Source organism: Dromiciops gliroides, chromosome 2, assembly GCF_019393635.1.
Source record: "Dromiciops gliroides isolate mDroGli1 chromosome 2, mDroGli1.pri, whole genome shotgun sequence".
In the NCBI taxonomy this organism is placed as follows: domain Eukaryota; kingdom Metazoa; phylum Chordata; class Mammalia; order Microbiotheria; family Microbiotheriidae; genus Dromiciops; species Dromiciops gliroides.
In genome coordinates, this window is record NC_057862.1 from 353,638,949 (window position 1) to 353,652,802 (window position 13,854).

General features: G+C 37.9%; 1 pseudogene; it reads left to right on the top strand.

The window, feature by feature from the left end:
* Positions 1 to 9,066: 9,066 nt before the first annotated feature.
* Positions 9,067 to 9,380, top strand: LOC122744235 (annotated as a pseudogene).
* Positions 9,381 to 13,854: the final 4,474 nt, after the last annotated feature.

Genomic DNA, 13,854 nt, shown 5'->3' on the forward strand with positions numbered 1-13,854 from the left:
TTTGACATTGGTCTTGCAAAGGGAGGGCCTCTGCAGAGAGTACATGTTACAGATGGTGTATATTATAACAGAAAGAGAAAAAAAAAAACAACAAATCAAAACTGTTCATTTAAAGTCTCTGAAAGTCTTTTCTCAGATGTCCTCTAGGTGTAGTCGTGGAATGGAAGTCTTTTCAGGGGTTGATGTGTGGATGCTGGTAATCAGCCAGGAAAATTTCCTACAAAATTGAGCTTAACACAACTTTAAAATAGCTTTGTCAATAATCAAATCAAACAATGAAAGTTCTCAAAAACATGTCTAAGGGAATTCAGAATCTTAGTTGTTACACATGAAACATATAATAAAACAAAAATTGAACCATTCTTTAAAATTATATTATTAGTATAGTCCCCCCTTATGGAGGGTAATTGAGAAGACAATTGCTACAATATTAATTATTAAAAATAATTTTTATCTTTGTTTTATCACTTTTTGCATCATCTGCCTAATTATCCTCATGCCATTATGAGAAATTAAAAAATCTAATATAATTGGTAACAGGTGTCAAGGCCAAATTCAACACTGTATTTATCATGACACCTGAGATAATTATGGGGGTTACCATAAGAGAACAGAGAAATGATGGGATATGAGCATTCCCACACTTGAGCAATATGTACTGTCCATGCAGTATGCCAGGCTTAAAATAGGTGGATGGAATATATGTCCATGCCACCGAACATATTGGAGGAAACTGAGTCAGACTTAATCAGATGCATGGGATTGAGATGTCCATGGCATCAGGCATATAGGAGGGAGCATAGAAGCCAGGTGTAGAAGTGAGATGGGTGGGATCAATACTTCCAGCCATCTGTACAATATTGTGGGGAAAAAGAGAATAAAATATTAAACCAAGAGAATCCAACCTCAACATTTGTCAAAAGCCGTTCCCTCGGCCATACCTTGATTTCATGCATGTCTCCCCTCATGTGACAGTTCAGTGTCTGCTCTTGCATGTATTCCTCTTGTGATTGGATGGCATCTTGGCCAACTGGCATCTGATAACTCAGAATAACGGCAATTAATGACTTAAATGATAAATTCCCATAATCCAAGTCTCATATGGATTTAAAAATGAGGATAATAAATGATTGCAAAAAATGCGAATACGTCTTGACTCAAAATATAATATATAATTATGCAACAATTTCAAATAATACCCTTTTTTTTAACTTAGTATACAATTACTTTTTTGAAAAATCTGAACATATTTAAATACAAGTTAAAGCACAACACAATCTCAAAGAAAACTTTTACAAATGTTCCCCTCTTTTTTTTTTTTTGGAATATGCTTATCAAAAATAATACTTCTAGAATCAATTTACACTTGCCATGGCAAACAATTTGCCAGGGAAATGCTTTAAAGAGTTTGATCAAATAATCAGTTGAGAAAAAATAACAAAAACAAACAACTCAGAATATGGGAGCACAATACTCCTAGAATTAACATTGTATAATAAAATCAAAACCATCTTGCAATGTTTCAAAATTAGATAGACAAATGAATAGAAGAAAATACACATGGAACAATAAAATACAGTGAAATTCAAACTAAGGAAATCTAAATGAATATGAACTTAATATCAATAAGAGTATTATAAAATATAAACTTGATCACATGACTATAAAAAGCTTTTACAAATATTCTCCTTGTTTTAAAAACTAAGTATGACACAATCTCAAAAGCATGAAAATCTCTATGAAAATAAACCCATACCATTAATTTCAAAATGTATATGTAATAGCATAGAAATCCTATGTAACCTCTGAACTGACATTAATAATCTGAGTGAATTCAGAACACTTTTGATTCCGATATCTAAAATCCCCAATACTCATATCAATACCTTGCTGCTTACTTCTACATTTCTGTAAAATATGTACCCTTCCATGGCAAAAGAAGCGGAGTCTTGAACTATGGTGATGATTGTCATTCTTATTCAGCTTAAGTTTTTCTTCTTTAACCCCTCTATATTGTCTGTCGGGCTTTTCACCATACAAACGCTTTATAAGATTACTAATTAAAGACAAAAGCAGGTTAGCAAAATTATGAACAAAACGAGCATATCTGGAATTTAAAGGGTTTTCTAAGGTTGTCTCAGAAGCACAGCCAGGCTGGGGAAGGGCTGAGCCTGAAGCTGCAAATGTAGTTAGAGAAAGTTGAGCATGCGCATTAGATCTTTGGACTTCCTGGGCAGGGGAAGCAATGGGCTTGGCCATGGGGGGAGTAGAGGGTGGGGTCTGGAGAGGAGGGGAGGGACCAGCACAATTTGAATCAGACTTGATTTTGAACTCAGGCCTGGATTCCTCTTCCCCCACTTTGCCTCCAGGTGCTAGGGGATTAAAAACTTCTAGAGGGTGGGTCATTGCCTCCAGGCATGCAAAATTAGAGCAACAATTAGTGTTAGAACTGGGAAAAGCTGCAGGAATCTCTTCAGGTTTCTCTGAAAAAGCATGGTTGGGAGAGGGAGAGATATTTCCTTGTGTGAGTAAGTTGCTGGCTCTTTTAACAAAAAGAAAAAGAAAAATAGAAAATCCACAAAAACAAAGCATTAACATGATCTTATCTCCCATTTGTCTGGTTAAACAGACTAAAATCAAAAATAGGGTAATTAGGGAGTTTAAAAGGTCCATTCGAAAAAATTTAAAGGGAAAACACAGCCAGTACGCCAGTACTTAGCAGTTTAAAGGGTAGGGGAAATTTCTTAACCAACTGGAAGATCAGAAGTGAGGTTCAGCTTTCCTCTTCGTGGTCAGCCATCTGTTAAGGGCTAAAATTCTAGCTAAACTGTCTAAAATATCTAATGAGTGGTCGCCAATAAATTATAAGCTTTAGCAAGAGTTAGACTTTTAAGCATTTATTAAGGAGAATAAGAATTTGGTAAAGAGAGAGAGAAAGGCCTAGATTCCTATCTATTAAAGGGAGAGCACATTTCTAGCTCCCTTCTCTGCCAGCGTCCTCAGGAAAGAGCGCGAGACTGAGCGCCAGTCTCTTCCTTCCTCCTCCCACTAGCCTGCGTCACTTCCTGACTCCTGGTCTTGCCCTCAAAGACCTTCCCTTCATGGGCAGAACTCTTCTACAGTAAGTATCCAGCAGGTGGCGTTATTCCAATCGTTACAGTCATATTAGCCAATCTGATAGGTGTCAGGTAGTACCCTCAGAGTTGTTTTAATTTGCATCTCTCTAATCAATAGTGATTTAGAGCATTTTTACATATGGCAATAGAAAGCTTTGATTTCTTCATCAGAAAACTGGCTGTTCATATCCTTTGACCATTTCTCAATTGGGGAATGACTTGGATTCTTATAAATTTGATTTAGTTCCCTATATATTTTAGAAATGAGGCCTTTATAAGAAGTACTGGCCATAAAAATTATTTCCCAACTTTCTGCATCCCTTCTAATTTTGGGTGCATTGCTCTAAAACATCACTTTTAAAATGTCTGGAGAGTTCCAGGAGCGGAGCCAAGATGGTGGAGAGAAGCTAGGAATTTGCCTGAGCTTTCCCATATTTCCCTCAAAAACAACATTAAATCAAGCCTCTAAACAGATTCTGGAACTACAGAATCTACAAAAAAAAAAAAAAGACACACACACAGAACTGCTACTTGAGGTAATTTAGAAGATTTCAGGAAAGGTCTGTCTCAACTGGGTGAAAGGGGAGAGTGACTTGGCAATACTTGTCTCAGCTGGCAGCTTACCTCAACAAAGCTCGGCTCAGTGGGAAGCTTGCTCAGCACAGGTTGGTTCAGTGGGCAGCTAGGCATTGCTGCAACTCTACACAGCTGAGAGTGGGGCAGCTGAGAGCAGTACGAAGCTTGCAACAATGAACCCTATGCCCCAGGAGCAGACTTCAACTTTATAAGTTTAAAAATAGGCTACAACATGAGCAAGAAACAAAAAAGGACCCTTACCATTGACAGCTTCTATGGTGAAAGGGAAGACCAAACCTCAAACTCAGATGAGTTGGTCAAAAGACCTACAAATGAAAACTCAAGTGGGAAGATGATCTTGTGGCAAGACCAAAAAGCCTTCTTTGAAGAGCTCAAAAAGGCTTTTAAAAACAAAATGAGAGGAGGCGGAGCCAAGATGGTGGAGGAAAGACATTAAGCTCACAGGCCTCCTGATACAATAACCCCAAAAATAGCAATAAAAGAACCCTTGGGGCAGAAAAGCACACAAAAATACGGGCTGAGAGTTTTCTCCAGCTATAGATAGATTTCAGGGGGCCGTGCTGGGCCATGAATAAAGCCTAGCCCCACAATTGGGCCAACACACCAGACACCCGCTGGAGAAATTTGCCCCAGTGCCTCTGAATCGGCTGCAGCACTGGAGTCTTCTGGAACCAAGCACACGATCGGACCGAAAGGCTGGCTGGGGGGGGGGGGTGGTAAGTGCAGGGGTACCTGTGGATTGAGGGGAAGGATTCGACTGTCCCACCCCAGCGGACAACCAGGAAGAAATCCTGAGCAGCGGGAGACCCAGGTGGGGGAGGGGAGCAGGGGAGCAGTCTCGTCAGAAGCTGAGAACCACACCACAGAAAGCTTTGCTGGTTGGTTTCTTAGTAAATAGGCCTGAGGTTATCTCCGGACCTGAGAACAGGCCAGGTGAAATTAAAGCCTACCCTGCCCCCCTCAACCCAAAACACCTGGGACCCTCTGAAGCTGAGAACAGGAGTGGACCAAAAAGCAGCCCCCACCCCCACCCCCCAGTGGAGAGTTTAAAATCAAATGAAAGCGAGGCCAGGCAGGCTGAGAAGAAGCCCAACCATCCCCCAGGCCATGCTGTAGCTTAAACAGTGTGTCCTGGAAAGCAGCGCCACACTTAAAGAAGGAGTTAAAAGACAAGAAACAGTAAGGCAGGATGAGCAGGCAGAGAAAGCAGAAGATCATCGAAAACTTCTTTGGGGGTAAGGTAGACCACAATACATCCTCAGAAGAAGAAGATAATAACAGGGTCAAAGCTCCAACATCCAAAGCTTCCAAGAAAAATATGAACTGGTCTCAGGCCATGGAAGCTCTCAAAAGGGACTTTGAAGAGAAAGTAGGAGAAATAGAAAGAAGATGTAGAGAAAAGGAGGAAAGAATGGAAAGGGAAATGAGAGCGATGAAGGAGAGTCATGAGAAAAAAGTCAACAGTTTGAAAAGCCAAATGGAAAAGGAGATTAAAAAACTGTCTGATGAAAATAACTGCCTAAGAATTAGGATTGAACAAATGGAAGCTAGTGACTTTATGAGAAACCAAGACACAGTAAAGCAAATCCAATTGAATGAAAAAATAGAGGGCAGTGTGAAATATCTCCTTGGAAAAACAGCTGACCTAGAAAATAAATCTAGGAGAGATCATTTGAAAATCATTGGACTACCTGAAAACCATGACCAAAACAAAAGCTTAGACACCATCCTCCAAAAGATTGTGAGGAAAAATTGCCCTGATGTTCTAGAAGCAGAAGCTAAAATAGAAATTGAAAGAATCCACCAATCACCTCCTGAAAGAGATCCCAAAAGGAAAACATCCAGGAGTATTATAGCCAAATTCCAGAACTCCCAGGTCAAGGAGAAAATAAGGATAAAGCAAGACCTAGCAGCTTCTACATTAAAGGACCAAAGGGCATGGAATATGATATTCCAGAGGGCAAAGGAACTGGGACTTCAGCCAAAAATCACCTACCCAGCAAAACTGAGTATAATTTTTCAGAGGCAAAAATGGGATTTCAATGAGAAAGAGGTCTTTCAAGCATTTGTGATGAAAAGACCTGAACTGAAGAGAAAATTTGACTTTCAAATACAAGATCCTGGAGAAGCATAAAAAGGTAAACAGGAAAAAGACTTCATGAGGGATATTAAAAGATCAAACTGTTTACATTCCTACATGGGAAGATAATACTTTGAAATCATAAGAACTATCTCAGTAAGAAATTCAGGGGCAGCTGGGTGGTGCAGTGGATGGAGTGCCGGCCTTGGACTCAGGAGAACCTGGGTTCAGGTGTGACCTTGGACACTTGACAATTGATGGCTGTGTGACCCTGGGCAAGTCACTTGGCCCCGGTTGCATCACCAAAAAACAAAACAAAACAAAACAAAAATTCTTCACAAGAAATTCACAGAAGATAGGGCTGAACTGAATATGAAGGGATGATATCTGTAAAGCATTTATGTTTTGTTCTTTGTAGGGCAGACAGGGAGGGGTATCTTATGTCTGGGGCTGGATTTGGGCTTGAGGGGCCTCCTGGGTCCAGAGCTGGTGCTTTGTCCACTGTGCCACCTAGCTAATCCATGATGACATCATTAAAATAGGGTTGAGGTGTAGGAGGAATAAACGGGGAGGGAGAAGGGGAGAGATGGTCTGGGGAGAAGTATTTCACATGAAGGAAACAAGAAGAAAGCTTATGGAGGAGAGTAGAAGAGGGGAAAGAGTTGGGGAGTGAGTGAACCTTAATATCATCAGAATTGGCTCAAAGAAGGACTAACATACGTACTCAAGTAGGTATAGTAATATACTTTTGCCCCGGGGGGGGGGGAGGGAGGGAGAAAAGGGGGGGGGAAGGGAAGGAGGAAAGGGCAGATTAGGGGAGAGAGCAGTAAAAAGCAAAACACTTTCAAGGAAGATGAAGATGTTCTGCATGACTGCACCAGTATGACATATTGAATTGCTTGATCTCATAGGGAGGGTTGAGGAGGGAAGGAGGAAGAAAAACTTAGAACACAGAATTAGCTCAGGGATCCTGATCTCATTGGAGTGGGCTCATGGAGGGAATAGCTTTCATACCCAGTTGGGAAGAGCAATCTATTTAACCCTGCAGGAAAATAGAAGGGGAAGAGGACAAGGAAGGAAGGGTGAAAAAAGGGAGTGCAGAGCGAGGGAGAGGATAGTCAGAAGTAAGGCACCTCTGAGGAGGAATTGGTAAAAAGAAGATAGAGTAAATGTCATGGGAAGGGAGTGGGATGGAGGGAAATAGTTATGATGATTGATTATAATGGCAAAATGTATGGTACCTACTTTGCTGGGCTTTTGTGAAGATTCTCTGTAAAGCTTAAGGTTGATATAGAGATTGTGATGAACAGGATGCTATCGGGAAAACCTGGAGAGACCTACATGAGCTGAAGCAGAGTGAAATGTACTGTGTACAAAATAACAGCAATAGTGGGGGATGATTTGCTGGGAAGCATGTGGTTGTTTTCAGCAAGGCAATGATCCAGTGTAACCCTGAGGGACTTATGAAGATTGCAGCCCATCTGCAGAGAAAGAACTGATAGTATCTGAAAACAGATGGAAACAGATTCAAAAAAAAAATTTTTTTTCATTTCCTCTTTGACAATTCCTTAATCTGAAGTTTTGGGTTTTTTGACTGTTTTCTCTCACAACTAGCTAATATGGGAATTTTTCCGTGACTACTCATGTATAACTTATTTTGAATTGATTGAGTTCTTATGGGTGGGGGGGTGGAAATGGAGAGCAGAAGAGAAGTTGGAACACAAAGGTTTTTTTTTAATTGATGTTAAAATTTTGTTTTTACATATATTTTGGAAAATAAAATTCTATTCAGAATAAAAAAAATAAAAATAAATGAGAGAGGTAGAAGAAAAATGGAAAAAGAAATGAGAGAAATGAGAGTTACACAGCAAAAAGAAGCACAAAAATTGACTGAGGAAAACAATTCCTTAAAAAACACAATTGGCCAAATGAGAGAAAAAATTGGACAAATGTAAAAAGTGCAAAAGCTTACTGAGGAAAATAAGGCCTTAAAAATTCAAATTGAGCAGATGGAAGCTGATAGCTCCATGAGACACCAAGAATCTGTCAAGCAGAATCAAAAGACTGAAAAAATAGAAGAAAATGTGAAATACCTCAACAGAAAAACTGACCTGGAAAACAGATCCAGGAGAGATAATCTTAGAATTATTGGACTACCTGAAAGCCATGATCAAGAAAAGAGTTTAGACACCATATTCCAGGAAATTATCAATGATAACTGCCCTGAAATGGTAGAATGAAAGGATAAAATCATCATTGAAAGAATCTACCAATCACCTCCTAAAAGAGACCCCAAAAGGAACACTTCCAGGAATATAGTAGCCAAACTCCAGAATTATCAGGTGAAGGAGAAAATACTCCAAGCATCCAGAAATAAACCATTTAAATATCATTGAGCCACAGTCAGGATTGCACAGGACCTGGCAGCTTCAACATTAAAGGATCCCAAGGCTTAGAATATGATATTCAGGAAGGTAAAGGAGCTTGGATTACAACCCATGACCAACTACCCAGCAAAACTGAGCATTTTCTTTCAGAGGAAAAGATGGACATTCAATGAATTAGGGGACTTCCAAGGCTTCCTGAGAAAAAGACCAGAACTGAACAGTAAATTTGATCTCTAAATACAAGACTCTAGACAAATATAAAGAGGTGAACAAGGCAGGGAAAAAGTTGTTCAATGATGTTAAACTGCTTGCATACCTATGAGGGAGGATAATACTTTTAACTTTTGGGATCTGTATCTCTGTTAGATATTGTTATTAAATCAACTTTGATGTAATGCTATAAAGAAACTTAAGGGGCAGAATAAAAGAAGACTAGGGGAGGAGAGGAAGGGGGAGTGGAATGGGGTTAATTACATCATATAAAGAGGCACAAAAAGAATCCATTACCATAGAAGGGAGGGGTGGGCATTGTTGCAACCTTACTCTCATCAGATTAGGTTCAGGGAGGGAATAAAATACACTCCCATTTGTACAAAGGAACTTAACTTACTCTTTAAGGAAACAAAAGCAGAAGGGGGAAAGGGTGGTATTGATATAAGGGAGGGCAGAAGCAGGGGGAAAAGTGGCAAGAAAAAGAAAGGCAGCTGAAAAAAGGGAGGGCAGATTGAGTGAGCCAATAGTCAGAAACAAAACACTGTTCAAGTGGAATAGGATGAAAGAAGGAAAAAAAGAGTACAAAGGGGAAAAGAAGATGGAGGGAAATAAACAGTTAATAATTTTAACTGTAAATGTGCTTTTCCAGTGGTGAAAATCTCCCCATGCCAACATGCCTCTTGTGAAAGATCTCCTGCACCCCTCTCCCAAGGAGAAGTAGAAACACAAGAAGTGTCTGATGCAGAGTCCGAACTCATATTTCATGGATGTAAAGTGCCTGGGCTGCTATAAAATCACCATTGTCTTCAGCCATGCACAAATGGTGGTTCTCTGTGTCAGATGCTCCACTGTACTTTGTCAGTCTACAGGAGGAAAGGCAAGACTTACAGAAGGATGCTCCTTCAGAAGGAAGCAGCACTAATGACTGAATCAAGATGAATGAAGAAGTGTAAAGAATAAAACAAATTTGGTAAAAAAAAAAAAAAACTGAATGTGAATGGGATGAACTCTCCCATAAAATGGAAGCAAATAGCAGAGTGGATTAAAAATCAGAATCCTACAATATGTTGTTTACCAAAAAAGAAAAAAAGAAACAGAGAGGTACACACAGAATAAAAGGGAAAGGTTGGAGTAAAATATATTATGCTTCAGTTGACATCAAAAAAGCAGGGGTAGCAATTCTTACCTCAGACAAAGCAAAAGCAAAAATAGATCTAATTAAAAGAGATGAGGAAGGAAACTACATCTTGTTAAAAAGGTATGATAGATAATGAAGCAATATCAATACTAAACATATATGCACCAAGTGGTATAGCATCCAAATTCTTAGGGGAGAAGTTAAGTAAGTTACGAGAGGAAATAGCAAAACTATACTAGTGGGAAATCTGAATCTTCCCCTCTCAGAATTAGATAAATCTAACTGCAAAATAAATGAGAAAGAACTTAAAGAGGTGAATAGAATATTAGAAAAGTTAGATATGATAGATATCTGGAAAAAACTGAATAAGGATAGAAGGGAATATACCTTTTTCTCAGCAGTACATGGCACATACTCAAAAACTGACCATGTATTAGGGAACAAAAACATCATAGTCAAATGTAGAAAGGCAAAAATAGTAAATGCATCCCTCTCAGATCATGATGCAATAAAAATTACATGTAATAAAGAGCCATGGAAAGGTAGACTGAAAATTAACTGGAAACAATCTCATCCTAAAGAATGAGTGGGTCAAACAACAAATCATAGAAACTATCAATAACTTCATCCAAGAGAATGACAATAATGAGACAGCATACCAAAACCTATGGGATGCAGCCAAAGCAGTACTTAGGGGAAATTTTATATCTCTAAATACTTACATGAAAAAAAAGAGAAAGAGGAAATCAATGAATTGGGCATGCAACTAAAAAAGCTAGAAAAAGAACAAATTAAACATCCCCAACTAAATACTAAATTGGAAATCCTGAAAATCAAAGGAGAAATTAATAAAATTGAAAGCAAGAAAACTATAGAACTAATCAATAAAACTAAGAGCTGGTTCTATGAAAAAAACAATAAAATAGATAAGCCTTTGGTTAATTTGATTAAAAAAAAAACAAGAAAACCAAATTACCTGTATCAAAAATGAAAAGGGTGATTCCCCCACCAATGAAGTAGAAATTAAAGCCGTAATTAGGACCTATTTTGCCCAACTGTATGCCAATAAATTTGACAATCTAAATGAAATGGATGAATATTTACAAAAATACAAATTCCCCAAGTTAACTGAAAAGGAAATAAAATCCTTAAATAGGCCCATTTTAGAAAAAGAAATTGAACAAGCCATTAATGAACTCCCTAAGGAAAAATCTCCAGAGCCAGATGGGTTTACAAGTGAATTCTACTAAACATTTAAAAAACAATTAATTCCAATACTATACAAACTATTTGGAAAGATAGGTGAAGGAGTTCTACCAAATTTCATTTATGACATAAAGAGCCAAAACAGAGAAAGAAAATTACAAACCAATTTCCCTAATGAATATTGATGCAAAAATCTTAAATAAAATATTAGCAAGGAGATTACAGCAAGTGATCACCAAGATAATATACTGTGACCAGGTAGGATTTAATACCAGGAATGCAAGGCTGGTTCAACATCAGGAAAACTATCAATATAATCAATCACATCAATAACAAAGCTAACCAAACTCATATGATTATCTTAATAGATGCAGAGAAAACATTTGACAAAATACAATCCTATTAAAAACACTAGAGAGCATAGGATAAAGTGGGGCTTTCCTTAAAATAATTACCAGTATCTACCTAAAACCATCAGCAAACATGATATGTAATGGGGATAAATTAGAGGCATTCCCAAGATCAGGGGTGAAACAGGGATGTCCATTATCACCTCTATTATTGAATATTGTATTAGAAATGTTAGCTATAGCAATAAGAGAAGAAAAAGGAATTAAAGGAATTACAATAGGCAAGGAGGAAACAAAACTTTCACTCTTTGCAGATGATATGATGGTATACTTAGAGAATCCTAGAGAATCAACTAAAAAACTGATTGAAACAATGAACAACTTTAGCAAAGTGGCAGGATATAAAATACACCCACATAAATCATCAGCATTTCTATACATGACCAACAAAGCTCAGCAGCAAGAGATAGGAAGAGAAATTCCATTTAAAGTAATGGTAGACAACATAAAATACTTGGGAGTCTACCTGCCAAGACAAACCCAGGAACTCTATGAACACAATTACAAAACACTTTTCACACAAATAAAATCCAATCTGTGTAATGGATAGGCTGAGATAATATAATAAAAATGAAAATTTTACCTAAATTAATTTAGGTATTCAGTGCCATACCAATCAGACTACCAAAAAATTATTTCATAGAGCTAGAAAAAATAATAACAAAATTCATCTGGAAAAACAAAAAGTCAAGAATATCAAGGGAACTAATGAAAACAATGCACAGGAAGGTGGGCTAGCCATGCCAAATTTGAAGCTATATTATAAAGCAGCAGTCATCAAAACTATGTGGTACTGGCTAAGAAATAGAGTGGTGGGTTAATGGAATAGGTTAGGCACTGAAGACACAGTAGTAAATCACTATAGTAATCTACTGTTTGATCAACCCAAAGATTCCCACTTCTGGGATAGGAACTCAGTATTTGACAAAAACTGCTGGGAAAACTGGAAGAGAGCATGACAGAAACTAGGCATAGACCAACATCTTACACCTTATACAAAAATAATGTAAAAATGGGTTCAAGATTTAGACATAAAAGGTGATACCATAGATAAATTAGGAAAAGGAAGGAATAGTTTACCTCTCAGATCTATGGAGAGGAAAATGATTTATGTCCAAACAAGAGATAGAGAATATTATGAAAAGCAAGATGGAAGACTTTGATTACATTAAATTAAAAAGGTTTTGTACAAACAGAAGCAATGCAGCCAAAATTAGAAGGGAGGCAGAAAACTGTGAAACAATTTTTACAGCCAGCATTTCTGATAAATGCTTAATTTCTAAAATATATCAGGAACTAAATCAAATTTATAAGTATCCAAGTCATTCCCCAATTGAGAAATGGTCAAAGGATATGAACATGCAGTTTTCTGATGAAGTCAAAGCTTTCTAATGCCATATGAAAAAATGCTCTAAATTACTATTGATCAGAGAAATGAAAATTAAAACAATTTTGAGGTACCACCTCACACCTGTCAGATTGGCTAATATGACAAAAAAGGAAAATAATAAATGTTGGAGAAGCTATGGAAAAATTGGAACACTGATGCATTGTTGGTGGAGCTGTGAACTGATCCAACCATTCTGGAAAGCAATTTGGCATTATGCCCAAAGGGCTATGGAATTGTTCATACCCTTGACCCAGTGGTACCACTGCTAGGTCTGTATCCCAAAGAGACCATAGAAAAGGGAAAAGGACCCACGTGTACAAAAATATTTATATCAGCTCTCTTTGTGGTTTCAAAGAATTGGAAATTGAGGAATTGACCATCAATAGAGGAATGGCTAAACAGATTGTGGTATATGAATGTAATGGAATACTTTTGTGATGTTTAAAATCTAAATTGTGGTCGCCTTAAATTAGAAGCTTTAGTACCAGTCCTTGGGCATTAAACATTTATTAAAGCATACAGATATTCCCATGGAGTTCAGAAAGTTAAGAAAAAAAACCTACTTAGCCTAGAGTTCCAGCCTGGTCTGGTTCTTCCTCAAGCCCTCTGCCACAAGCCTGCTTCAATCACAAACTCTCTCCAGCAAACTGGTTGTGGAAGCTTTTTATAGGTCTGGAACAAAGGCAGTCCTTACACACTGCTTCAAGCTGATTGGTTGGCATCATCCAAATCCATTGGTTCTGAAGGTGTTCTCAAGGTGTGATTACAATCCAGTTAATTTGAAGTAGGCTAATCAGCAGTTAATCACTCTCACTTGATTCAATCAGTCTAGATTCATCTCCAGGTGGGTGTTTGAGTATCTGCTAAATCTCATTATTTCATCACACTGTTGTGCTGTAAGAAACGATGAGCAGGAAGAGTTCAGAGAAACCTGGACTTACATGAACTGATGCTGACTGAGATGAGCAGAACCAGGAGAACATTGTACAAAGTAACAGCAACATTGTGTGATAAATAATGGCGATAGACTTGGCTCTTCTCAGCAGTGCAACAATTCAAAACAGTTTCAAAGAACTCATGATAGAAAATATTCTCAACATCCAGAAAAAAGAACTATGGATTATGAATGCAGATTGAACCATACTGTTTCTACTTTTGGACTGTTTTTTTTTGTTTGAGGTTTTTCCTTTGTGTGCTCATTCTTCTTTCACAAGATAACTAATGTAGAAATATTTTTAATGTGACTATACATATACAACCTATATCAGGCTGCTTTCTGTTTTGGAGAGGAAGGAGGGAAGGGAGAGGGGAGGAAAG